General features: G+C 34.7%; 1 pseudogene; it reads right to left on the reverse strand.

The window, feature by feature from the left end:
• Window positions 1–13,676: 13,676 nt before the first annotated feature.
• On the reverse strand, window positions 13,677–26,091 carry LOC121474067 (annotated as a pseudogene).
• Between the last annotated feature and the right edge of the window lie 392 nt (window positions 26,092–26,483).

Below are 26,483 nucleotides of genomic sequence, written 5' to 3' on the forward strand. Positions count from 1 at the left end.
ATAAAAGATAAAAAAAAATACATTTAGAGGCTAATCCTAAACATAGGTTGATTCAGTTCTTGATATAATAAATGTAAAGTGGAAAAAGTGAAAAATTATTTGGATACTTATTTACCATTTATTAAAAACTATTTAGGATATGATGTGCTATTTCTCAATCAATGTTATTTAGTGTTATGGTCCTTATAATTTTCCACATTCAGTATTATAAAATTAAATTAACTCCATTATCCTTGACCCTACATTCTTCTTCTTATTATTACTATTATTATTAATTTTATTGTATTCCCCCTACCTCAAATGTTTCTGTGATATTAGATGGTCATATACTTATAGGTCTAATTATAACAAAATAAATGTTTATATTTTCCTACTCTTACCATTAAACTGAGTGATAGTCCCCTAAATATTTTACAAATGTTACAACTACGTTGGTTAAAATGATAGATAAAAAATTGATCACTAGTAATGTAATAGTTTCAAGGATAAAAATATATTAAAATTCAAACTTCTCATTTCGAATATGCATAATTTTAATTTTAGTAAATCAAATGAATGAACAAAATAACTTTCCAAAAGTAAATCTACGGGAAAAACAATTTTGAGGAACACTTGGATGACTCAGTGGTTGAGTGCCTGTCTTTGGCTCAGGGTATGATCCTGGGGTCCTGGGATCGAGTCCTGCATCAGGCTCACTGCAAGGAGCCTATTCTTCCCCTGCCTATGTCTCTGTCTCTCTGTGTGTGTCTCATTAATAAATAAATAGAATATTTAATTAAAAAAATAATTTTGAATCAGTTTTCAAACTGTCTGTGATCAAGAATCAGGAAATTTATTTATTTTTCTTCTAAACCAACATTGGTATAATCTACAAACAAATTACTAGAAAATGAAATAAAAATAAATTTGTATAAGGTGAAAAAAATTTTCATTATTTATCTACATATATATCATAAAATTATATGTCAAAAAATATACATTGAGAATAGCAGCAACCTATTTAAAATTTTACATATTCTTGAATGTTATTGAAAGTTAACAAAGAGAATTATTAATAGTTTCCTAAACGTTGTTCCATGATTGTAACTAAGTAAATTTATCAAGTACAACAGACTATGCCACAATAAATATCTGCACACACCATTTGAACAAAAAACAAATATATCAATATTTAAATTTTTTTAAGTTCCAAAAATGAAATTGCTTCTTGCTTGCTGAATTTAGGCAAATACTGTTAGGGGGATACTCTAGCTATAAAATTTGTTTTTTTAAAACCATTTTACTGTGTTATAAATTATATGTATGGTATTCACCTATTTTAAGATTACAATTCAATGTTTTTTGATAAATTTATAAATTTGTGCAACCATCACCACAACTCAATTGTAGAAACAGTTCTATCATTGCAAAAAGACCTCTTGCTCCTTTACAATTGATCTATTTCCTTACACTCATCCCCCGGGAAACACTAATCTACGTTTTGTTTCTGTAGATTTCCTGTAAGTTAGTATATATTATTTGTGGGATGTTTTTGTCAGTAATTTATTTTTTTTAAAAAACCCTCAAGTAAACATCAAATTTTCTAATGTTCTGACTTAAAACAGAACCTTGAGATTTCTTTTTGACCCAATTGTTATTTAGATTTGTATTAATTTGCAAATATTTAGGGATATTCTAGGTATCAATATCTTATTTAATTCTGTTATGTTAAAAGAATATATATTTTATGACAATTCGGTTTTGTTTTATGGATCAAAAATGTCCTCTCTTATTGAACGTTCTATGTATACTTGAGAAGAATATATATTCTACTGTTGTTAAGTGTTCTGTAGATAAATATTAGTGTTATTAAGGTTGCCTGTTTTCTGACTGAGTACATGCCTATAGGTCATTTTTTTTCTTTCAGTTATTGGGTGAGGAGTATTGAAATATAAAAAGTACACAATTACAGATTTATCTATTTTTCCTTTCAGATCTATTTTCACTGGGTATGGAATTGATGTTCCTATTTTTTTTTTTCAGTAATTTAAAGATGTCACTGCACTGTCTTCTTGTTAGCATGAATTCTGATAAGAAGTCTGCTGCAATGCTTATCCTTATTTGCTTTGGATCTGTGTTCATGTTTGTCACTAAATTTCTTCAAAATTTCTTCTGCTGCATTCTCTTCTTTTCTGAGATTCGGATTATGAATATACTAAATTTCTTGGCATTGTTTCACATCTTTTGGATGATTTATCTATTTGTTTAATTATCTTTTTCCTTTTGTATTGCAATTTGAGTAATTTCCGTTGGCTTCTCTTCACAGCACTGATTTCTCAAGCTGTGCCAAAACAGTTGATGAATCTATTCAAAGCATTTGTCATCTTTTTATCTCAAACACATCCATTAGATTAATTTCTTATGGTTTCCATCTCTCTACTGAATTTTACATCTGATCTTACATGTAAAATATCTTTCTATTAGAACAAATATTGATTGTGGTTATTTTTACTTATATTTATTATTTTTTAAGATTTTATTTATTTATTTGAGAGCATGAGAGAGCAGAAGTGGACGGAAGGGCAGAGGGAGAAGTAGACTTCCCACTGGGCAGAGAGCCTGAATGGGCCTCTATCCCAGGATCTTGCGATCATGACCTGAGCCAAGGGTAGATACTTAGCCAACTGAGCCACTCAGGTGTACTGACCATGGTTATTTTAAACTCTGATTGTTCCAATGTATGTTACATCTTAGTCTAATTCTGATGATTGCTTTATTTCTTCTGATTTTTTTTCTTTTTGAATTCTTTTCAATTTGTTTTTGTTATTGCTGTTACAAGTTGTATAGCACAGTATATACTGAGTCAAATATGTGTCGTGGTTAGAAATAAGTAACCTTTGATTCAGTTTGTTTTTCTAGCCTGGTAAGGGATTGGTCTGAGTTTGGAATCTGTGTTTGGTATGGTTGGTTGGCCTCCATGCACCTGAAATCTCAAACCCTTTGAAATTCATTTTATTTATGGGGTGGAATTGTTTGTTACAGTTTTTTCTTTTACTATCTGTTCCACACTTACTGATAGGTCTCCACACTTTGGATCTTCTCTTTATAACTCTCCCTAAAAAGAATCTGTCTCCTGAAGTTCTTATTATATTCTAGCATTATTTTTATTTGACACTTGTCATTATGGTGCAGAGGAAGAGAATTAGGTGTTCTTATGATGTTCTGATTAAGCCTCTTTTTTAATGTACACACTGTAAACCTAAGTCTATTTATATTAAATGTGATTCTTTATGCCACTGAATTAAAATATATCATGTTGTTAGCTGATTTCTCTTTGTTCTGTTTATTGTCCCCCCCATACCATTTCTTTCTTTCACCTGGTAATAATTTTTATTTTTTAAAATATTTTATTCATTTGTCCACGAGAGTGAGAGAGAGACAGACAGACAGACACAGGCAGAAGCAGGCTCCATTCAGGGAGCCTGATGTGGGACTCGATCCCAAGTCTCCAGGATCAGGCCCTGGGCCAAAGGCAGTGCTAAACCACTGAGCCAAGAGGCTGCCCTCTTTCACCTGGTTAATTGAATTTTTAATTTTTTTATATTTTATTTCCACTCTGGGACTATTATTTAAATTTTTAATGGTTGCTCTATGGCTTACATATAAATCTTAATTAAAAATAAGTTTATCTCAGATAACATTTCACCATTTCATGTGTAGTGTAGACTTTAGTTTATTTTCATTTCCCCTTTCCCATCTTTTTAAATTTTGTTAATAAGAGTAGTTTTATATCTATCTTATACACATAATACATTGCTACTATTTTTTACCTTAAATAGGGAGTTACCAGAGTGATTAAACATAAGAAAAATAGTTTAATGTTTCACTTCCCAACACTCTTCTTCTCTCTTTAAAAATCCAAGTTTCTAACTAGCATGATACTTCTCTACTTTAAAACTTTCTGTAATATTTCTTAGAAAATAGAAATAATTTCTTTCAGTTTTTTCTTGAGAAACTCTTTATTTCCCCTTCAGTTTTGTAATATTCCTTGTATATCCCACTCCACTGTCTTTGGCTTGCATGGTTTCTCCATGTATTTAAAGTGGCCACATTCAAGAATTTTGTCTTTGTTTTCAGAAGCTGCAACATTATATGTCAAGTTCCTTTCTTGTTGTTACTACTTTGGTTTGGTATTTATCCTGCTTCTTGTATGAGTTTCTTGGCTCTGTGGATTGGTATCTATGATTGTGAAAACTGCTCAAAATTATTTCTTCAACTATTTCTTTTGCCTAATTTTATCTCTCTTTTCCTCTTTGATTCTGTGATTTGATTTAATGAGATTATGTGATAGTGTTTCTCATATTTTAGATGCTCTTTTTGTTTCCGTATTTTTTTTCTGTCATTTTCCTCTTTGTGTTTTCATTTTGGTAATTTCTGTTGATCTATATTTAAGTTCATGTGTTATGTCTTCAGTTGTGTCAACTTTATTCATTAGCCCATTAAATACATTATTCATATATGAATTTCTAGGATTTCTAGAATTTCCACTTGATTCTTTTTCATTGTTTCTGTATCCCTGCTGAAGTTAGCTATCTGATCTTGCACATTGTCCTATTTTTCTAATAAAGATTTTTCCTTCACTCTCAAGCATGTACTACTGGTATAATTTCAATTTATCTCACCAATTACATCTAATAAATCTTATAAAACACTATGATTTGTGCACAACTATAGTCATATAATCCACAAGTGGATCGATCTATCTATCTATCTATCTATCTATCTATCTATCTATCTATCTATCTATCTATCTATCTATCATCTATCTAATCTATCATCTATCATCTATCTATGAATTTACTCCTTTATGAATGATTATATTTAAAAGATCAGAATAATTAGTGTAGATTTAAGTCATTGTATATATTTCCATTCTATGTTCATCAAATACTATTCTACATAAATCTTGTACATTTATTAAATGTCCTACTATTATCCCTCATATCATGCATATTATTTATATATTTGCCTTTATTCTTATAAGGTAATCTTCTTGGAATATTATTTTCTTCTTTAGCTAATATTCAATGTCCATCTATCTTTGACTCCTCTGTGAACTCAATCCCTTTCACCACTCCAGCCTGTGCTAAAGTTTAAACTCAGAAGAAATCATTTTCTATCCATGTTATGTCACTGAGCCACGTATATCTTGCCTTCATACGCCTTAGAAGTTCAGTGTCTTCAGTAATTAGGATAATATATGCATTTGATAACGGTGCCTGTAATAGTGCAGATGAAAATGTTTATGGTAGAGGTGTGAACTCTAAATATCTTTGCAGATATATCTGTTCATATAAACATGTTACATCAGAGTCTGGTGAGACTTGTTAATTCTTATTTATTTTCGTGATACAGTTGCTGCATTTAATGTCATACAGGCTGTGATAAAAGTCCTAATTTCATTTAAATTTACAAATCAGTTTTATTGTTAACACTAAAGGGACAAAAGAAAAAGAAAATGTCTAGCATCGAGCTTTGCTAGTAGGAAAATAATCTGTGTCCTGACATTTAATTTTAATCTTGTGTGATATATAACCACGTCTTCTGTGAAATACTTTGACCTATGTGATTATATTTGTTTCAAATGCCAGTGAAGGTTCCAGTCAATTAAATTATATATTTGGGATGCAGAGATCTGTATATTGATTGTTACTGAAAAATTTAAAGCTATATGTGCTGAACTAAGAAGTTTCAAGGGCCAATTAGGTAAACATTTTGAATGCCTTTATGATTGCTGAAGATTTTCAAGAAAAGGGAGAAAATGTCAACTTTGTAGGAAACATCCAGAAATAATTCTAATACTACGTAATAAAATTGGAAATAGTATTAGCGACTTCCATTTTCATTTAACTAAAAATCATTTAAAGCAGTTTGTAGTGTATTGTTACATTAAACTTGATCCTCTCAACAACCGTTAGATTAAAATTAAGATTATTCTTTAATGACCCCTTGGTATGTGTTGATTACTGAGTTCATTACATATTATCTCTTGAATATAAGATAGGTACTGTCTTGTCCTTCCTAATTGGTGAGATAGACAGGTAGGCATTATTAGTATACTTTTACTGCTAAAAGCAGATTCAGCAATTTGTCAAAATTTTACAGCTCACCAGTAATTAAGGAAATTTTGAATCATGGCCTTTTAAAACAATTATGTATTCTATTAATAATTTCTTTAATTTGTAAAATACTTTCAATAGAGAGTCCTGTGGAAGATAAAGTCAATACTGATTTCCATAAATAATTTCAATAATATTGAATTATTTTAAAACAGCAATCAACAAGTTAAGCTGCCATTTTCTTTTGACACAAAATTAAAAATTACTTGAAAGACTGTAGTGAGGACACATCCTTCTAGTAGGGAGAGATCTGAGCACATGATTTGGCTGCATTGTCAGGAGACCGGGAGAAAAGGAACAATTTTTCAAGACCAGACACAGGAGGTTGAAGGGAGAAGTTATGGCAGGGTATATAGGGGATGAGCATAGAGTTTGAAGATTTTTGAATCTCATATCAATTCCTAATGAAGAGACTCAAACCAACCAGTTGATAGGATGGGTCATTCAGTCATGATTTCCCAGCCTTTATCCCCAGAGCCTTATCACATGATTCCATGAACCAGCAAACCATGGAGGCAGAGATAGAGGCTATGCAAGGTCCCAGTAACATTAACTCCCCTTCTCTAAGGTTAATCTAGTCAATAACAATGCTTAATGTTTGTTCTACCAGAAAAGGTAATATATATATATATATATATATATATAGTATATATATATATATATTGCACCCTTATTAGGGTAGCATCTCTCAGGAGAAACCATTCTCTTAGAAGCAATTTATTCATATCAAACCTCTTACTGTATAAAGGGGCAGTAATTTTTCCTTAACCAAATGGATGCACTTATGGGTAAAGGCTCACCCTCCCTGCCAACACTGCTTTTGACAATACCTCCACCCAGAGATTCACAACTATCTGACAACATGGGACTTCAGACAACACTATTTAAGATTAAGAGATTGAGATTTTTGGCAGGGAAGATGCAAAATTGAGCACATGTTCAAGGAACTGACTGATTCTTTCATGAATAGCACAACATAGAACCTTTTTAACTGACAGAAAATTGAAACATTGGGCCCAGATTGGAATAATAATAATAGTAAGATACGATTAAGTAAGTAATAGTAAGATAAGATTCTTTAAGATATATTATGCACATGAAACTGTCATTGTGTGGTGCTCTGCTTCCAAGAGCTAGGATTTGTGATTTGAAGATTCAAGGGGTGGGGTTTCTCATCATTGCTCTTGGTAACATACCTGGTGATGTGGGGGCTTCACATCCCAGCAATTTGAGTCTCTGCATGATTCAGTATTCTAGTCAGCAGGGCCATAGTAAAAATCCTTATGGGTTATTTGTCAAATAAGGGGATTGCTATACTGGGTATAATCATCAGATGTGATTACAGTTAACCCTTGAGCAACACAGGTTTGAACTTATATGTTGATTGTTTTTGATAAATACACTGCTGTACTATAAATGTATTTTCCTTATGAATTTCTTAATAACATTTTCTTTTCTCTAGCTTATTTTTATTTATTATTTTTTAATTGGAGTTCAATTTGCCAACATGTAGCATATTACTCAGTGCTCATCCCGTCAACTGCCCCCCTCAGTGCCTGTCACCCAGTCACTCCAAACCCCTGCCCACCTCCCTTTCCACTATCCCTTGTTCATTTCCCAGAGTTAGGAGTCTCTCATATTCTGTCATCCTCACTGATATTTTCTTTTTTTTTTTTCTCACTGATATTTTCACTCATTTTCTCTCCTTTCCCCTTTATTCCCTTTCACTATTTTTTATATTCCCCAAGTGAATGAGACCATATAATGTTTGTCCTTCTCCTATTGACTTTTTCACTCTAGCTTATTTTATTATAAGAATACAGCATATAATAAATACAACATACAAAATATGTGTTAGTCGATAGTTCATATTATCTAGAAGGCTTTGTTCATTGGTAGGATATTAGTAGTAAAGCTTTGGGGGAGTCAAAAGTTAAAAATGGATTTTTCTATGTGCTGGAATTTGGTGCCCCTAACCCCTCCCTGCATTGTTCAAGTAACAGTCCAGAATATTTGATACTCATAGATGCTGGATAGATTATGGTTAATTTTGTTTTTATCTATTAGATAACATTTAGATAACATTTTGTGCTTCCAAAACTGTTTAGTAACAATAAATGGACAAATACAGGAGATCGTTGCACTTTGATGTGGTGAAAATGAATCAGAGTTATTGATAATTCAGTAATAAAGTTCTGGGTCACCTCACTAAGCAAACCACAGAGTAACAGAATTAATAACTAGGAGTATGGCAAATTTAGAAAGAGTAGTAGATATGAGGGCAGTGAATTTTAATTATGACCTCAAAGCCAACTAGAACAACAAGGATTATATTTTGTGCTACCAACTTTCAGTTAGTCTTTCTTTTTATTAAAGTTTTTTCTTATAAGAATTGTAACCAACTACCAAATTTAAGAATTAGTGAGAGTTCAGAAGGGACTTAATTTGGGGCACAAGTAATCTTGATACTATAAATGGTGTATTGTTATATACACTGTTCATATCTCACCCATATCTAGCTTCATTTGGAGTTTTCTACAGAGAGTTCTCATATCTACTGATGCTCTGAAGCATTTTCAGGTAATGAGGACAGGAGACCAAATGTTACAACAAAAGGTGTTCCTATTATTCTTATCACTCAGAATATTCTAATAGATTTAGGAATTGGGATCTAGGAACTGGTTGAATGAAGACTAAATGTATATAAGAAATATATTTTAGTCATCTGAATGATCGAATGTATGTATTTTTGCAAATCATACTATCACAGTGTGTTTGCATGTGTGTATGCATGTGATTAAATCAGGAAAATATATAAATCTTTGTAGCAAATTCTAGATTTATATTTTACAGACAGTGTCAAGAATTTAGCTAAGCTACTCCATGGTATGGTTGTTTCCATATCCATTTTGTTTGGCTTAGTGGTCTGTGGGGTTCTTGAACTGACACTAGCGTCCTCATGTAAGCTCATGACCAGCAGTCTACAGAGTAGCAAGCAACCTTAAGTCCCTGATATGACTTTCCCAACAGCTCTTATGGCCAGTAGTTTCCCCTTCACCTCCCAAGGCATTCCCCTTGGCACTCCTTTCTTAAGAATGCCATGGAGCTTACCAAAGCACCATTCTTGGATTGAATTGACCAATCCAGCCTTAGTCTGGGAACTGTAAAGCACTCCACCCACCACTCCTAAAAAAAGGAATGTGTCCCATGTTCTGCTTCCCTCTCTCTTTGCATTGTACCTTGACTTCCCCGTGTGACTCTCAAAGAGTACCATATACCTTCTCCAGGACCTGTGAGTAATAAACTCTATTTCAATTTTTCTTGTGGTCTCCTGTTGAACCATTCATGAGTCACCATCTAGCACTCTGTACTCTACTTAAGAAAAGTTAATTTAACAAAGTCATAACAGACAGAATGAATTTTGTATCTCATTATACCCCCCTTAAATAAAGATAAAAATGTGATACAAAATGATAGTAACTGTAAGGAATATTATTAGCTATTATTTTTGCCTGGAGATTTACTTTTATTTATTTCTCTTATTATCCCATATGCTGTGCTATTTTTCTTATGCTTTACTGATTATCTATGAATTGCCATGAGTACTTTGGAAAGCAAGAAAATCTAAATAAAAAAGCTTTTGCCCTCTAAATATGTAATATTTCTTATTTTCTTCCTGAGATAACTATTGCAGTAGGATAAGATTGAAAATTTAAATGTGTTATTTATGCCAGAATATTATTAATATCCATGGGCTTTTTCCATATGACTTCTGGGGAATTAATTTACTGAAATATGAAATGAGTTCATCTTGTAAAATTCATAAATTTATTGAAAACATCGTCTTTATTTTAAAACTGAGCTTACTATAAAATTAGTCATTGTAGTTACTGTTCTGTCACAGATAAAATAATATTTTCATTTAAGCTTCTGTCAAATTCACTCAAATCGTCTTAGAAGTAAATTTAATTCCTGCCAATAGAAAACACAGTGAAATTCGTTAACATGATTCACAAAGGCTGGAAAAGAATTTCTGTAAGGCATGTTTTGCTGATCTCAATTTATTTCATTTTTATCTTCCTCTGAGTCTCTTACATTTGTTTGACTTTCCTAAAGTATTTCCAGTATTGTAGCTTTAATTTTTGTTAAGGAGAAGGGGGAGAAATCCTGAATATGATATAGCCAAATTAAGACACATGTCAATGGGAAATAGAAGACACACAAAAAAAAGAGAAGCAAATAAAAGAAAGTAACATCTTATTGAAACTATAAAAAGTCTTAAATATTTTTAATAATTTTCAAGTACATAATCAGAATTGACTTTTAAAAATATCATTCCCTAAAAGCTTTGATTCTGTAAAGTTTCTAGGGGAATTTACATTTAAGCAATCAATACGCAGCGTTAACACAGCTGAGTTAGAATAGTGCCAGGTACACAATAAGTGTGTAGTAGGTATTGGTTAAAAGAATGGGATAGATGTTATAGAAAATAAAATTTGTATTCAACATGGTTTTTAATGACATTCTCAGGTTTTTTTTCCCATAAGGAACATTTATACATAAGGAGTTTAAAAGGGAAAAGCAAAAATTAATAACACTATCATTCCATTCCTTACGAGGCTTTCAACATAAATAGCATACAGAGATGGGGAGTCAGAAAGGAAGGAAACAAGCAAAAGGATGATGTTTCATGCTACGTGGAGGGGTGTTTAGGAATACAATTCTTTTAATAAGGTGAAAGAATTTCCAGGCACATTTGGCTATCTATGTCAGGAAATAGCAACAAAACAAAACAAAAACAACAAACAAACAAAAATCCAAGACAGAGTGAAGAGCAGTGGTTGAGGATAAGGGATCATTAGGTTCAGCCTTACTTAAGCATGTTTAAACTCTGTTATAAAAGTTATAAAGTAAAAAAGAAAAAAAAAAGTTATAAAGTGATCAAAACATGGATATTTGCCTTGGTTGGCACAAATGAATCACATAGAATAAGGAACGGCTTAAGTCATTCTATATAAACTAGTTAATTCTCAAAAAAGAAAAAAAAATCAAGTATTCTCCTCTTGATCATCTAATATAACCAACATTTTCTAGTCTAACTCTAGTATCTCTCCTACCAAATAACTCATAGCTTGTTGCCTGGATGGCGATATTTATTCTGTCCAAATATGGATATTCTGTGGTTTTCCAGGTAAAGCAAGAGTCTAGGATGTTAAGATGCAATTTTATAAATAGTTCCTTCAATTTCTAAACTCAAGGGTGACTTTTTGGACACTCTACAATGATAATATTTCTTTTTCCCAATTTCTCTTTCCTCTAGTATTTTCTTTTCAGGAAATACTTTTCTTCTTATTACTTTCACATATCAAAGAAGTAAAAGACACTGGACATTTATTACATTCCTCTCCATTTTGTTTTTTTAACAAAGCCTACTTGTTTAAGAAGCAGATACCTTAGGCAACTATAGCACTGTAACTTTTAGAATGCAGAAAATAACCGTCTTCTTACTACATCTTCCTCATATCCTTTAGTATTTTAAATATCTAAGACCAAATTCCTCTATGAAAGACAAAAGGTTGAAATGAAAAGTCTATGAGGATAAAAGAAACAACTTTAGCTGTCCTTATGTTCCCTAAAATGTGATTAAAGTTTGTTCCATTACAATTATTTAATATATATTAAAAATTAGTGTACCTTAAGTGTGCTGTGGTAGCTCATTGGTTAAGCATCCAACTTTGGCTTTAGCTCTGGTCATGATCTCAGGGACGTGAGATCGAGCCCCATGTCAGGCTCTGCACTGGGCATGGAGCCTGCTTAAGATTCTCTTTCTCCCTCTGTCTGCCCATGCCCCCAAATTAATCTCCCTTAAATTTTAAGGTAACATTACATCCATTCTTTATTTGTCCAGGTATCCTTCTACTTCAAAAGCTGTGAGTTGCAAAAATATGTTTGCTGGCTCCTTCTCTAGGCAATTTCTTAATTTTGGAAAACCTCAGGGCTCAGTCCTAAATCTTTTACTTTTTTCTTTCTTTCTTTCTTTCTTTCTTTCTTTCTTTCTTTCTTTCTTTCTTTCTTTCTTCTTTCTTTCTTTCTTTCTTTCTTTCTTTCTTTCTTTCTTTCTTTCTTTCTTTCTTTCTTCTTTCTTTTTAACATTTATTTATTCATGAGACATACAGAGAGAGAGGTAGAGACAGGCAGGGGCAGAAGGAGGCTCCATGCAGGGAGCCCGATGTGGGACTCAATCCTGGGACCCCAGGATCATGCCCTGAGCTGAAGGCCAGCACTCAACCGCTGAGCCACCCAAGTGTCCCAATCTTTTACTTTTCTTTCTGTTATTTTCACTCCCAAGAGATTTAATCTGGACATATTGCTTTAAGACACACATGTTTACCAAAGATTTCCAACTTTATATTTCTGCCCTGGTTTGTAAACTGAACTTCATTTTGATACAACCAACAAGCTACTGAAAATCTCAACCTGATTTCTTACAAATATATCAAACTTAATGTGGATAAAAGATAACTTTTGACTTCTCAGTCTCTGCCCAATGACAATGTGGATTTCCCTCATTTTAGGAAATAGGTATACTATTCATGCAATTATTGAAGCCCAAAACGAATGTCATTATTAATTCTTCCCTTTCCTACACATTTCATATGCAAAACGGTACCTAGCCCTACCACCTCCACCTAAAGCATATCCTAGATAAATCCTCACAGTCTATGTATTTCTATTTCTTTCCACATGTACTGTGCTACAGCCTATTATCTTTCACTTCATCTTTGCATTATTGCAGTGCAATAATCTCCTAAGTGGTTTTATTACTTCCAGTTGTGCCTCTCTGTAATCCATTACATTCTTGTTTTTATAAGCTAATGGCTTTAATATTTTCTTTAAATAAATTCCGAGCCTCTTGCCAGAGCCAGAAACCATGGCCCTTCACCATCCCTGTGCTGCATGTCAGACCATGAACATCTTTGTTCATTAACATCCAGCCACATTGATCTTTCTGTTCCTCTTGCCCGCCAAACATGTTCTTGCCTTTGAGTCATTTATCTTTACTTCAATGCAGAAGGCAATTTTTTCTTGTTTTAACCAGGTGTAAATATCTGGTATGCAAGGAATTCCTTGCATGGATCTTGTATGTCGTTTTATTTGCTGGACTTTCACAATAAAGTAAATGTTGAATCCCTTCAGTTGTAGTACCTGGTATTTCTTCATTCTTTGAGCTTAATGCAAAACAAATACAAGACAAACAGATAGCTTCTCTGCAGTTTTCAACAGACTTGTTCACTGTAGGAGGACAGCTAGCCAAGGGAAATAACAAGGAGTGAATTTTTGAGTTTTCTGTGGCATAATTTTCAAAAGACTTTCCTGGGTTGTATAAAATTTGGTATTTCTAAAAATCTCACTTTACAGTAGGCCCAGATTAATAGTTGTACCAAAAGTTGAGTGGAATTTGGTACAGCTCTAAGTCCTGGAAGCTGAAGAAAAAAAATTATCTCCTTAGAGTTGAACTCACTGACCACCCACCAGTGGGTATGGTCCTTTCAGAGCTACAAAGGAAAAAGGACCAATCGCTGTGAATGGGTGGTGACTATTAGCTTGACATAATGCTTTCTGCAGGGATAAACATAAGAAACCCAATAACAACAGAGGGCAGGATTTTTATAATTGCTATTGTTATCACAGTTGCTGGAAGTTTTCCTTCCCACCCCCTAGCATCATCCTTGTTGATGCCTGTCATTCTCTAAAGCAGGGGTTATCAAAATACATGTTCTGCTCATGTATCACCCAGTATAGTTTTCCTAATAGCTTTCAATTGTTATTAGAAAGACTTTTGCTCTTCTGTAAATTATATCTCCTTTCAGTAAAAATTAATCCGCTGTCCCTCCTATAATCACGGTGACTCTAAGAGTTTCTGGCAGAGAGCAGGCACTGTAAAATAATTCATGAATAAAGGAATAAATGAATGACCAGCATTTTCTTTATTTTGAAATGGCTTATATTCACATGACAAAATATTGATGATGAAATATTTTATGTAAAATTATGCAAATATTTTGCAATATTACAAGAAATGTAATGAGTCAGTCTGAGTCAGTCATTCAAGGAGAGAAATGAAGAAATATATTTTTAGATCCTTATTGTATATTTGTAATATTTATAAAATATTAGAGAATTCTTGTAAGATCTTAGGTTATTAAAAAATATATTTTATTTTTCATTCATTTAGCTCATCTTGGCTAAGAAATCCAACTTCAAGGATTAAATTAAAAAAGCTATTTTCTGTTTCTGAAAAAAACTAAGTGTCTCATTAGATATTTTCGTAGGATACTTTTCAGCATTTTTCAGAGAAAGTATTCCCTGGTTAAAATAATATAAGAAATATTTAGCTATGCCATGTAGGAAGGTTTTTGGTCATAAGCTTTCTGATAGCCTTTAAATGCTAGTCTCACTGTGAGTTTCCAAGGGGGAAATAAATGTACCTTCAGTGTTTTCCCATGGTACTTTAACCTGAAATCCCTTCTTTCCATGGTCCATATCACCATTTTGGGGAATTGAAAATATGATTTCATTTATATCCAGAATTTAAAATTATACTTCAAAAAATATATCAACCTCAGTATCTATAAAATGCCATCCCTAGCTTAGTACATATAGATCTGCTTGATGTGTTGAACAAATACCAACATAAATTAAAACTAAAACAAAAGGAAAAGGCCAAAGTTGTCTAAATGTCATCTAAATTACCTTCTAAAGCTCTTCCAAAAACACTAAGTGTGGGGTTTTGTATTCACATAGGACCAGGGTATTGGCTGCATCACTCTAGGGTCAGCCATACCTGAGGATTGAAGGATGACCCAGGGCTGGTTGACCACATTGTAAAGTCTTCCTTGGAACTGAGGCCCCCAGCCCCGAACTCCAAGTCTGAAGCAGAAGCTGCTGCTGGGATAAACCTGCCAGGGAATATCTTTCCAACAAACCCTAATAGGGTGGCAGCTAGAGGCCTGCATTGTTGTTCTCACTGTGGGGGTGGGGGGCACATGTGCAGGAGTGTCTATAAGAGTTGATCATGGGTAAGCACACATGTGTGGGCATCTGTGCATGCGTGGGTATGGGTGGGGCACATGACACCCTGCAGTGTTTCCAGTCCCAACATTCCTGTTCCTCCTACCATTGCCATTCCTAATGCAACTTTATTGGGAAATAATTGGGTTCAGCATATTTTTAAGAGGAGGGGGGAGATGGTAAGGATGGAGGAGGCCAGCGGGCCACAGTGTGTTGTGACCAAGTGCTAAATGACCAAATATGCATCACCTGACTTTCCACTACAGATCTCCTCATCTGTCTGGTTGAACTGCTGGTGTCTGGCATTTTACTATGATGCCCACTCCTAAATTCCATGTTTAAATTCCAGTTTAAACAGCCATTTTTTAATATTTATTTATTCATGAGAGACACAGAGAGAGAGAGAGGCAGAGACACAGGCAGAGGGAGAAGCAGGCTCCATGCAGGGAGCCTGACGTGGGACTTGATCCCGGGTCTCCAGGATCAGGCCCTGGGCCAAAGTTGGTGCTAAACCGCTGAGCTACTCGGGCTGCCCTAAACAGTTATTTTCATATAAACTTGTGGCATGTGAAAAAATTCAAATAAAGTGGACTTGATTTGGAGGGAAAGAAAGCCTTTTTTTTTTCCCCAAAGACTTTTACACAAGGCTGAACCTTTACAAATGGCCAAAGGAAGTCAAGAGATTCAAAACTCTAGTTTTAAAATAACTAAGTTCTGGAGATTTAATGTAAAGCCTGGTGACTATAGTTAATAATACTGTATTATCTATTTGAAAGTTGCTAAGAAAGTAGATCTTAAAGTTCTCATCACAAGAAAAAAGAATTTGTAACTATGTATGGTGACAGATGTTAACTAGACTTATTTTGGTGATTATTCAATATATACAAATACACAGTGTATAAAAAATAATGTTATGTGTCAATTATATATCAATAAAAGAGAATTCCACACATCTATTTAATTGCTGCATGTCATTCAATCATTGACATTAACATTATTATGAACACGTAATGAAAAAAATGCTCCTTAGTAGAGAAAGGTTAATTTTTTTTTTGAGAAAGGTTAATTTTGATTATCAATAGGATGAAACTATATTTTTTTCTTTCTTATCATCTTCCTAAAGATCATATAAGGGTCAGTAGGGCTTTGTCTCTTGTTTACTCTTTTGGAACTTGTGCTCCTGGGCCTGGGGAGATGGTGGAGGTTCTGGAAACATGAATCTTTCTTTCTAATTACTCCCCAACTTCAGAAAAGACACAAGGGATTGACCATTAACTTCCCAGTGGTGGAAACAAAAGAGCACTTCTGAGAAGCAGGTGAGAAGGACAACTGATGTCTCTCTTCCTGCTCCTGATGTCCCTGTCCTGATGACCCCCAGAGACCTGATAGTAGGTCCCTCTACAATTCTCACATGATACAAAATAAGAAACAAGATTCTGGACAAGACGTGCTCTGAGCACTGTTCTCAACTCTTCTCCCAGCTCCCATCCTCATGAGTTTGATGACTCCTTCCAATGAACTAGAACCAGAATGCTCAGTCAGTTGTATCTCCTACTCTTTCATTTTGGTCTCTCCTCACTTAGATCAAGTCTCAACTTCCGCTTAATTCTCTACTTTGCGAGTTAGGAAGACACCTGTCTCGCTTCCGAAGGAAACTCTATGATTGGATCTTCTTGCAATCATCTAGTTAATGGGGATTTTTCTTCTCTGATAATTAGAGGCTACTCAAGCATCTCTAAGGACCATGGAGGGCCGTGCTGTCTAAAGCATTTGCTTGGAGAACTCCTGCTTGTGCTGTCTCACCAGAATCCTTTGATGTCAGTGATGATGTCATGATGTGACATAACATGATGTCATGATTTTCACAGGCTTGGTTCCAAGCTCAGCCAGCAGAAGCCTCCATAATATTGTGCCTCTCCCTTGTCCTATACAATACTACTGCTGTTGGCATTCTTATTGTTGAATGCAATCCTCCTTCCGATCATAGTGACTGTCTCTTCTGTTCCACGTTTTCTCCTGTCCCCAACTTTGAGGTCTTATAATCAATGGATGCCCCATCCCTGCAGCATATTTCATACTTAGACTGGCTTTCCATTGCATATATAACACAATATTCTTTAATATACAGATTCAATTTATTCAAACACTTAGAAACGCCCTTTAAGAAGATGACTGTGAATCAGAATCTTATGTCTCCTGGGCTATTGGTAGCTCTGATTTCTGTTCAATTCTCATTCTCCATTTGATGCACCGCCACTGCCCTATTGTCTCCAACACAATAGTAACTCATATGTGGGGCAAGTCCCTACTTTTTAAACTCATACCTCTCAATATCAAACAGAAAAGACAGTAGAGTATTACTGCTGAGTCAGGGGTAAGAGGTTTACATCATAGTGTGATTCAGCAGATAACTGGAAGCTAAATATCAGACTTCTATCGACTTTGTCCATCATTTCTACTCAAGATTGTTCTAGCATCCTACTCTTCTGCAGAAACCTCTCCCTCCTGAGTTTTTCTTTGCCCTCAAATACTCAACAAAGGTCAGTTACCTAGTTTTGTTTTCTCCTTCCAAACCCCAAATTATCTTGGTGTAAATTAGGGAGCCTTATGCCTAAAGACAGATATGTGGTTCCCCAGGAAACACTTGGCAACAACTAGGAGATTAATATTTTTTTTTCTACTAGATAAGTGTTTCATAAAGAATCCCTTATCTACTGTTACCAGAGCTCAGCCAAGTGACCAAGGATGGAAAAAAAACAAATGTCATCATTCAGAATTACTCCTTGATAGTGTCCTTTTTAAACAGCTTTTTGAAATATCTTTCACATTCCATATAAATTACCTATTTAAAGCATGCAATTCAATGGCTTTTACATAGTCACAGAGTTGTGCATCATTTGACACAAACAATATTAGGATATTTTTTTTTGTCAACTTGAAAAGAAACTCCAAAACAGTTAGTTTTTTTTTTCCCCCAAATCTCATGCCACCAAAACATAAGCAACCACTAATGTACGTTCTGTCTCTGTAGATTTTCCTAGTCTGGACTTTTCCTATAAATGGTCTTTGGAGTGACTTGTTCCATTCAGCATGATGTTCTTGAAGTTTATTCCTGTTGCACCATGTACCAGTACTTCATTCCTTTTAATGCTTTAATATTATTTCATTTGTATGGCTTTTCACATTGTGTTTATTCATTTTTCAGTTGACAGGCATTTAGATTGTTTCTGTTTGTTGGCTATTATGAGTAATGGTGCTATGTGCTCTGTGTTAGTTTTTGTGTGCTCTGTGTTAGTTTTTGTGTGAATGTATGTCTTTAATTCTCTTGAGTAATACTTAGGAGTTGAATTGCTAGGGTATATGGCAACTCTTTATTTGACTTCTTAAGGAATTGCCAAACTGTTTCCCCTAGTGGCTGTACTATTGTATATTCCCAGAAGCAATATATAAATGGGTTCCAAATTACTCACATCCTTGTTAATACTTGGTGTTTTCTGTTTTTTGTTTGTTTGTTAGATTTTATTTTTTTAATTTTAGCCATACAAGTGGAGTAAAATGGTATCTTATTGTGGTTTTGATTTCCATTTCCCTAATAACTAAAGATGTTGATTATATTTTCATGTGCTTTTTGGTTACTTGCATATCTTCTTTGGAGAAATGTTTATGATTGAAATCCTTTATCTGTTTTCTTTGCTCATTTTTAATTGGACTGTTTGTAACTTATTATTGAGTTCTTTATATATTCTGGATACTAGATTCTTAAATGATATATAATTTCCAAATATTTTCTTCCATTCAGTGGGTTGTCTTTCACTTTATCAAAGGATGATAGCATCCTTTGATGTACATTTTCTATTTTGATGAGATTCAATTTATCATTTTTTTCTTCTGTTGCTTATGATTTTGGTATTATATTAGGAAACCATTGCCTAATCTTTGGCTGTGAGGATTTATACCTGGGTTTTCTTCTAAGAGTTTTATAGTTTTAGCTTTACATTTAGATATTTGATTGATTTTGAGTTAATTTTTGTATGTATAAGATATAAAGGTCCAACTTCATGATGTTGCATGTGGATATCCAGTTGTCCCAACACCATTTGTTGAAAAGTCCATTCCTCCCTCCCTTCCCTTTAATGGTTCTGATATTCTTGTTGAAAATTAGTTGCCTGTTGGTCTGGCATTATTCTGGACTCTCAGTTCTATTCCATTGATCTGTGTGTTAATCCTTATATCAGTATCACATGTTTTGAGGACTGTAGCTTATAATTGGGAAGTGTGAGTCTTCTTTTTCAAGATTGTTTGACTATTTGGGGCTCCTTGAAATTCCATATGAATAAAATTGTGACTTAGCCTCAACATTTTCAGTAAGGAAATAAGTTCATCTCAGGGAAAAGGCAGCCTAGAAGACATAAGTCCCTTAAGGAAACATAAAACTGTATGTCTGCCAATCAATACATAGGCAAACATAAAGACACATTTACACTCACACCAAAAACACTCGTGGCAAACATCAGTAAGTGATAAAAACTCTTTTTCCTAGTTGGTCCATACACAGACTCAAATTCATTCTCAAATTAGCATTCTAATTTGAAAAGAAAATGTATGCATTAGTTGTATAATTTAAACATCTAAAAAATAGTTATTCTGTAGGATTTTTTTTATAATCCTAAAGCAGAGATCACAGGAACCCCCTTGTCCAAGTCATTTAATCTGACATTCAGTAACTATTTACTGAGTATATTATGAGAAAGGTGGTATCTGAGAGTCAAACACAAGAATTTAAAAATTACATTCATTAAAAAATGAATAGAGTAGGAAGAATGAAAAACCAAGTATCTCAGAAACACAGGATCAAAAACCCATTAGAGGGAAATAAATAATTCTCTGAAACTGGCAAGTGTAAACCTCAGTGGAGTTCCTTGGGACAGCAAAATGGTCCTTCAAGTTGGGTATCAAAAGCAATGTATCCATGCTTCTGAATCTTAGCCACTTCCACTTAAAAAAACTTAATTTTCTTCTTTTTTAAGATTTTATTTATTATTCATGAGAGACACCGAGAAAGAGGCAGAGACATAGGCAGAAGGAGAAGCAGGCTCCTTGCAGGGAGCCTGATGTGGGACTTGGTCTCCAGACCTCAGGATCACGACCCAAACCAAAGGCAGATGCTCAACCACTGAGCTACCCAGGTGCCCCCTAAAACTTAATTTTCTTTTCATCCATTGCCCTGGTCCTATCAGATTGTTTACAATGTCCTCAGGACATCTATAACTTCTGCTCTGATCTATAGACATTGTTCTGGCAACCTGGTTTTGACTTCCTCAGGTAGGAGGGCTCCAGCTCCAGCACCAGCAGGATCTGCTCCTTTTCATGATCTTAGATGACAGTTCCTTAGAGCATATCATCCAGGGCTGGCTAAGAGCATTCTGTAGCACACAGACCTCCTGGACATTGGACCACCTAAGTCACTGGTGGGAAGTCTCAAATTTGGGGAGGATCATCCAATCCTACAGGCTTTCTTTTAACCATTAGAACCTCTATCTGCTCTAGATGTGTCCCATGCTCTGAGAATGGGGTTTCTCTACCTCGTGTCTGTCTCCTGTGCCTGGGAAGAAAGAGAGGGAAATCGAGTGGCAATGTTACTGAACTCAAATTCGGCTGCCCTTCGCGTGAAAGACCATTACTCAAGAAATGGGTTTTGGATTAGAAGGAATTTGAGCTTTGTTCAGGAGGCTGGCAACCTGAGGAATAGGTGGACTCTGTCCAAAAGTCAACTCTGAGGTTTCTGATTGGTGCAGGGGTTTTTAAAGGGGATTAGAGTAGTAAATCAGCAAAGGGAGTGCAGTGGCCTGCACAATTTCTTGATCATAAGCAGACTCGATGGTGCAAGCCATAAACATTATCTCAGTGCTAAGGGCTTGTACCAGGGCATCTGGTGTGTTTCATTATGTGCAGGGGTTTTCTGTTCTTTCTGCAAGGGTGGGCAAGTTCTACAGATACACAATGGGGGATCAGTAGAATCATTTGGGTGACCTAGAAAAAAAAGAAAGGAAGAAAAGCATTTTGCTAAAAATTGCTAGGCTAATTAGAGGCAAAGGTGGCCTCAGGCTTGCTGTTTTATGTGGCCTGAAAAAGTTCTGGTCCTTCACTCCTCAAGGCCAGTGGTCTGCAAATCTCAAAGAAAGGTAATCAGGCCTCTTACAGATCAAAGGACCTAGGTCAGAAAATAATGAGAATGATAATTTGAAGCAAGCTGACCCCTGTCCAGCTTGCCTCCTGGAATGTTGGTTTTCCCATTCACCAATGTCCCAACTCCAGGAGGGTTGGTAGGCTTCTCGCAGGCAGCAGGCAGTAGGCCTTTCTAGGAATTCAATCAGACTTGGGGGTTGCAGGCTCAGCAGGAATGAAAAAGGGGAAAATTGACAGTGAAAAAACCTTATGGGACCAACTGCATTGATCCTCCTGTTCCTCGTGGCCATGCTCGCCCCAGGGCTGCAGCATGCTCACTGCTCCCCTTAGCTGCAGCTTCCCTGAGACACTAGAATTTAAGTTGCTCTGAGGAGCTACCAATTACTGATAGCCCTCACCTCTCCCATTTGGAGGACATGCCAAGTTTGTTAGCACCTCCTGGCTTTGCTCCACCAGCTGTGGTTGCAACAGTTTGGTCCTGCCCCACCCTCCCAAACCCCAGGGCTCCTCTGATCTCCCTAGGGTTCCCCCAAGACAAAGCTATCTTTAAAACATAGAAATGTAGGAAATAGTTTCATGCTTTGGTTTCTAAGTACATGAAAACATGGTTTATCTGTGTGTATGGATCTGCTCATGCTGGATTTTTTGATGGGGAGGTTCAGAAATGACTCCACCCATTTCCTTAATCTGTATGCAATTAATCCTTCCTTGTTGGCACACCAATTAACTCCAGCAGCGCCTTTGCTTTACCTGTGGTGCACCAACTTTGGCAAGTCAAACTCATTTCTGGATTTTTTTGCAAGCATTCTTTTAAATCTCTCATTGTCCCACCCATGGCCCTGAGTGTAGCATGAGCAGTGCAAGAGTCCCACTGGAATGCAGTATCTTCTGGAAAGATAGATAGGTCCAGAAGTCCTCAGATAACACAAAGATTCTTGCAAGCAGACTGGACCACTTAGAATATATTATATCCACATATCTCTGAAGATTTGACTTTGATAGGTTTCCTTTTCACTTGTACTGTTTTGTTACAAGTACAAATGGAAAACCAGTAGAGAAATTCCACCTCAGAACTGGTGTTTTCAATCAGTTGGTTCTGTGTTGCATTGCTTTTTCTTTTAGAGATAGGGGCTGAAATGAATGGATATTGGTCCCCATGTAAGAAGAGTCCCAGTAGCACTGTCCTCTCCAACTGAGAGTGTTTAAGTCTTGTGTGCAAAAGGTTAGTTGATAACTTCTATCAGGGGCACTGCTATCTGAATGTCATAGATACCACTTAAAATGGTGACACACTGATGTCCACAGGGGAAGATTCTTTGAATGGATTTAATGTCAGCAGGAGCTTTTATACCCAAATTTCTAAAATGTCCTATAGAGTGTTGAACTCTACAGAATCCAGAGTTGGGTCAGTAAAGGCGACACCCTGATGAACAACCTTAGCTAATGCTTCAAGTGCCAAATTGTTACAACTAAGGATGTTGCTAAGAAGCTCTGATATTTCTTTCTCTGTTGGACAGAGTCTCAAGATAAACTTTTTTCCTAAATCATTAGTAAAATCGTTGGATTTTTCTCCAATTTTTTTTTCCAAGCTTGGAAACTTCTCTATATTCCATTTCATAACTTCGTATACCAATACATCAGCAGGGTCTTGATGTCAATATTCTGAATATTCCTAATTACAGATAGTAGATAAGGAAATAAAGGTCAATTCAATAGGTCAATTAAACTACAACAAATTTGACTTGATGGAATTTAAGTTGAAGTTTCAAAGTGCATAATATCCCTTTGACATTGTATAGCAAAATTTCAGTTGTTTAAATTGCCATTCAACGAAGTTAGTGCAACTGTAATGAACTTCATTTTCTCTTCAGAGAGGTATCTTAATGAAAAAAATGTATATGGACTGTACCAGCTTTTAATTTTTTGGAAAGTTTGGAAGTCATATGATCACTAGACATTTGGTGTGTGGATATGGATCATTAAATTATTTATCCTTTAAATAAATGAGATTAACACATTACTTTGTCATTCTTGATCTGTTTTATTATAAATTCAAAGAACAGTTAAAATACACAGCACAGAGGAGAGGAGATAAAAGGACATTATGCAAAGAATTATATAATAACATTTCATTAAGCCATATTATCATAAAATTCATGAATGCATATTCATTTAGATCCAGCAGAAAAGGTAAAGTCAGTTTAAATTAAGTGCTATCTCTTAATAGCTATTAAGTGATACTGGGAAATAGTGTTACTATAATAAAAAGGATCATAAAACAAACTGTATATTAAGAAATTTAACTTGAACAAATTAGATACAACTAAAATGTTTGAAATAGTACCTCTATTTTATTACTATTTTGTGTGAAATATATGAATTGTCAGAGTTATTGATATGTTTGGGAGAATATTAATCTTCCTAGTGCAAAGGAACATGATATGACTCAAAGGACACTGGAAAATTATATTTCTGAGAGTTAAATTTCATTGGATAATAAAAGGCTTTGAATATCACGCCTTTGTAGGCAGTAAGGAAACAAAGACTCATTTCAAAAGTGATTTGAAATACTCCATTAAAACCTTGAAAGATAATTTCTGCATATGGGTGGTTCATACATTGAAACAATAAGGGAAATGGACAGGTATGTTTTCTAAAAGAAAAGGGCAGTAGTGTAAATCTGACTGGGGTGAGGTTAAAAAATTCAAGATAATTAAAGATTAATAGTAAATAATGCATGCGTTTCTGCCACAGATGCCATTAATTTATCCAATACTTGAGGATCTACTGTGATGTCTAAATGGTGTATCTCTTGATCAGATAGGGGGACCCCAAATATGTGGTGACTGATCAGCTGGAAGCCTGTAGCGTAGGAGGTGAAAGAATTCACTTGAAGGACAAAGGAGAGAAAAGTTTATTAAATATACAGCAAGGGACCTGTGAGCATGACAGCGAAGGAGAGGCTATCTGCAATAAGGCAGTGGGTGGGGGCTGCTTTTAAGGGGGAAGTTGAAGAGGTATGATAATGTGTTGAGTCTCCTTTTTTTTTTTGGCAACTGTGCCTAATTCTAAATAGCCCTTTGGACAGTTACCCCTTGGGACATTTTGAGGTGGGTCCCCTGATGGATCTGTCTGTTGTATTCAGTCAGCTGGGCTCTGTGAGCCCTTTCCACATTCCATTGGTCAAATCTGTTTGCCTAAAAGCAGCCTCTACATCTACTTTACTTCAGAAAATGTACTACGCATTGGAGATACAATGAGGAAACAGCATTCCCCTTCCTCCAGATTTGCTCACAGAGAAAAAAATAAATATAATATCCTGATTGATATTGTGTAAACATTGGGAAATGTTTTAATGAAATAGCTATCTATAAGTATTATACTTGAATAGCTTTCTTGTGTAATTAAATAATGATAACTAATAAGGCTAAAAATACAGAATTTCCCAGAAACCAGAGTGGCCATTTGCAGTATAAGCTTTTCCTAGAAATGTAAATGACTTGGAAAGTCTAGTTACTTGGTATCCTATAATAGAGAAGCATTTGTACATCCTAAAATAATTAATTAATTAATTGATTATTAATTAATAAAACGCTGGCTCTCTAGTGGTGCAAGAGTAAGAAGATACTTCAAATAATAACAACTAATAATAATAATAATAATAACTCAATCATTAAAGATTCTATACAAAGGTCATTACCAAACTATTTGATCTTTTTTTTTTTCCAAACTATTTGATCTTGGGAACTCCTTACAATCTTAGAAGATATTGAGGGTCCAAAGAATTATTTTTTAAAAAAGATTATGTATTTGAGAGAGAGAGAAAACTCATGTGCTGGTGTGGGGGCAGAGCAGAGGGAGAAAAACTTAAGCAGATTCCTCGCCAAGCCCAGAGTCCAATGCAGGGCTCCATCTCACAACCCCTGAGATCACAACCTGAGCCAAAACCGAGAGCTGGACACTGAACCGACTGAGGCACCCAGGCACTCTAATAGTCCAAAGAATTTTTATTCATATGTTAGATCTGTTCAAGTTTGTATTAGGAATTAACTGAAAAATTATTATTCCCCTTAAAATACTAATGAACTCATTGCATAAATAGCAGTTTATTGAAATAATTATACTTTCCAAAGGGAAAAAAATGAAAAGAGTGACATTGTTTTACATTTCAGCAAATTTCTTAAATAAGATTTCCTAAATTTCCAGCTGACTTAAAGAAAGCAGCTGAATTCCTATGTCTTGCCTTGGGTCTGTGCCTATTACACTCATCTTTTAGCTTTTTAAGAAATCCACAGTTCCCATAAGAGAAAATGTGAGTGAAAAAGAATTATCATGACACTACTTTTGACCTCTGAAGTCCCTGAAAGGTTCTCTGGAGTTCAATTTGAGAGTCATTAGTATATAATATCTTATAATAACACTATGAAAGGGAACATTGACTTCAGGAAGATTGGTTAACTGTTTTATAGCCTTGATAGATCCAGAAAAGATGACTATATTTAGAACTAGTCAATACCAGTTGATTTATTTGACTATCTCTTGCTCCTTGTCATTATAATCCCAGAATTCCATGCTTAATATTGACAAGTATTTCTTTTACTGTCTGAAGCAAGAGCATTATTCATTACCTTATCCAGGAATCCTCTTCAGGAACCTTCCCTGCATTGATGGACATGGTTAAATATAATTTGATCACCACACTATAGCCTATTTTCTACTTATAGAGGTAATTAAGATTATAATGACAGGATTTGAGGCTTAGCAAAATGACTAGCTGAACTATAAATCTGCCCTAAATTTCTTACAGCTCTCAGTATATAGTGAGTAAAGATTTTGCAAAAAGCATTCTTTAATATGTACTCTCCAAAAAGCAATTTTGCATTAAAACCACCACAGCACCACTTAATTTATTAATTAAAAATGAAATAAATAACTATTAAAACTCTTGACCCTAATTTTTACAGAATTATTCATAAAAATTATGGGCCATATTGGTATATATTATAGTTTTCTATCATTCATTTAGTTATTTTTCAACTATGCTAATTAATTATTAGTTTTCTTAAT

Source organism: Vulpes lagopus, chromosome 12 (genome assembly GCF_018345385.1).
Source record: "Vulpes lagopus strain Blue_001 chromosome 12, ASM1834538v1, whole genome shotgun sequence".
NCBI classification, from domain to species: domain Eukaryota; kingdom Metazoa; phylum Chordata; class Mammalia; order Carnivora; family Canidae; genus Vulpes; species Vulpes lagopus.